Genomic DNA, 3,079 nt, shown 5'->3' on the forward strand with positions numbered 1-3,079 from the left:
GTGAGCTCCTAGCGATTTATTCCTGGGGTTCATTTTATTTAGACACATCCTACGTTCATTGGGTTCATTGGTTTAGGCCCGAGGATCGTTCGCTCTGATACCACTTTGTAACACCCCGGTTTATGAAGGAGCCTTAGGCAAGACATTCCCTAATAAACCGGACTGTTACCAACTCGGTTTCCGGAGGTAGTGAATAACAAATTAAACTCCAAGGCAAATTATATGAATACTTTAACTTAATTATAACAAAACTTCTTTTACATCAAATTACAAGAATTAACATGAATAAAAGTGAAAGTCTTCTAAATAGTGATCTAGCTACTAAGTCTTCCGATCCAGTGCCTCACGCCCATCCAGCTCCCGTCCTATCTCTTAAACCTGTCAAGTCTGCTCGCCAATAATTGGGTCGTCACAGGTGTTCACGAATACACAGGGTCAACCACGAGGTTGAGTAGGGAAAACAATGAAACAACAAAATATGATATGTATGATGCATGCTCCTCCGTCACCTCCATCTCCATCTCAACTCACATCTCATAACTCATAACCCGGAACGCCCAGCCATACCGATCCCTAGAGACTATATATATCGACCGTAGTCGATCCGCCACCGCATGTTGAGGACACCAGGGCAAGTCTGCGAGAACCCGCCTGGGCCTTATCACAACATCACCATCACCACACCACGTCACCACAACATCCTCCATCTCCAATGCATATGAATGCTCAGTAAAAACAATGCAATACAATATGTATACCAATGAATGAAATCATGTCCGGTACCAAATGTTGTGATAACACACTCAACACGAACCATTCAGTCGACCATATTATAGCGTAATCAACAACCACGAATCAAGTCACGTTCACAACTTGGTCATATGAAACACAAACAAGTCAACACAATTCAATAACACGATAAGAAGTCAAGTGTATTTCCCTACCTCCAAGTGCCAGCAAATCCAAGCTCACACAAGCAATCAATTATGAACCTTCACATATCCATCACCTACATAACATAATTATATATAATTACCACCTACTCAATCAAATAATCATGCACATAACCTAGACTCATCATAACTTAGTAGGAATATCAACTTAAAGAACAAACACGATTTTTCCTGATTTTCCAGCACATGACAGACTCGGAATAAAATACATAACTAATTCCAGAAAAATCAAATTGATACAAGGCCAATTGAATTGGAACCCCATGAGTCTTAGCTACAAATTATATCTAACGTGTTTTCCCCAAATTCCATACTTATCAAGGGTTTCCAGACTGATTTCCAAAAACTGACAGAAACCGTCGCATAAAAAGTATTGATTCATAAAACGAGTTTAAAACATTATTTTTCAGAAATTCCAAATCCTATTATCATCTAGACTATACAAAGATTATGTATGAAGAAGCCTCATAACTGAATCGACATAAAAATTAAGGTTTCAAATCATTTTCCACAACCAAATCAGATTCGCGGACTTTTCAGCGACATGTTAATAAATAAATCACCTAGGACAAACCACAAAGAATTTGACTATGATATTTTATATGCATAAACTAGACATCAAATAAACAGGACTCTCTTTTCAAACTTTTCGAAAAAAACGACTTTAAAATAGTATAAACAATGGAATGAAATCGACTTACAAACAGGGAATCGAATTAGGTTGGAATCGATGAGCAATCTTCAATCAAATGCAAGGATCGTGTGTGTGTGTGTTGGTGTGCATCGAAAAGAGGGAGGCGGGTGAGATGAGGGTTGTGTAGTGTTAGGGTAAAAATTAGGTTAAGAATTAGGTAAAAACATGATGTTGGGTGTTGGGTTAAACATGTTATTGGGTAAACTCCAATGGGTCGAGGGTAAATGGGTTAGCTCACATCTCGAATTCCATGTAAACCCGTCTCAATTAACTTACGAAACAACTCGATCTTACGATACAACGCGAGTCAAGTAAAATAACTTAACGTAATTATCGTCTAAACAATTACCCGACTTAAATAGTAAAATAAAATACGGAGTATTACAATGGCTCTCCAAAGTAGGCACTAGCAATTTGAAGTTCTTCCTTTGCTCTCCTTTGCTCTCCTAGCTATCTTTCTTCTTTGCGCATCTCAAAATAGCTACATTCCCGCTCCAAATTCACTCTTCCTCCAAATGCATGCTAAACGGACGGTAAAAGGCTCGATTTCACTACTTTCTGGTTCATTCCTGCAAATAAGACAAAACAAACAAAAGTAGCATATTCGGGGCATTTTGTAGCATAAACTACGATAAAAGCATGGAAATACGTGCATAAAAAGGCCTAAAAACACTATATAAAATGCACGTATCAAATCTCCCCAAACCAAACCTTTACTCGTCCTCGAGTAAACTAAAATGCAACTAATGGAACGGAAATGATAACTCAGAGCTAGCTTAACTTGTCTACTTGAACCAGTTTAATGCAACAAAAACTAACAGTTATAGCTAAGCAAATAATACGCAAACGAGTTATAAGTCATTCGTAAATATAGCCAACCTATCGACCTTGCAAGACCAACAAAATCGGACTCTCTCGTGGTCACTCTTCTCTCATGAAGCAAAGGGTGAATGTTATATGTAAAAGAGAGAAGGAAAGACAGTCAATCACCTAACTGCGACCTACATAGCATGCATGCAACAAAAATGAAAGACAATTCAAGTACTAATGCACACACTCCAACCAATAATGTCCGTCACAGCCGAGGGCTTACAAATAATATGGGAATAGTGAGGTTCAGGTGAGAAAAGGCAAAACAAGTTATGGTAATGTGGAGGTAAAAGCGTCAAGCTAGTTCCTAACAGGACCATATAAGACCGTCCGAATCTCAACTGACTGAAAAACTAAGTACAAGTGCCCTTCATTTGGCACAAAGCTCACTAAACTCAAACACAATCTCCTCAAAAATATAGAATAAGAGTGGAGGAGTCAGACGGTCACAAACTTCTCTTTTTTAATACCGTCTGAATGAACTAACTGAAACAAATAAACTCTTTTTTTTTCAAACTTCTTTTTTTTCTCTTCTGTTTCACGTACCAGCTTTCTTTTTTCA

At 38.1% G+C, this 3,079-nt stretch overlaps 1 long non-coding RNA gene across 1 annotated transcript; it reads right to left on the reverse strand.

Moving 5' to 3' along the window:
- Positions 1-267: 267 nt before the first annotated feature.
- On the reverse strand, positions 268-1,724 carry LOC141656156 (uncharacterized). The gene is made up of 3 exons (XR_012548393.1): positions 1,655-1,724; positions 945-1,009; positions 268-387 (listed from the first exon to the last, which is right to left on the reverse strand). It is a non-coding gene; the product is annotated as an uncharacterized LOC141656156 (long non-coding RNA).
- Positions 1,725-3,079: the final 1,355 nt, after the last annotated feature.

Source organism: Silene latifolia, chromosome 5 (genome assembly GCF_048544455.1).
Source record: "Silene latifolia isolate original U9 population chromosome 5, ASM4854445v1, whole genome shotgun sequence".
NCBI lineage: Eukaryota > Viridiplantae > Streptophyta > Magnoliopsida > Caryophyllales > Caryophyllaceae > Silene > Silene latifolia.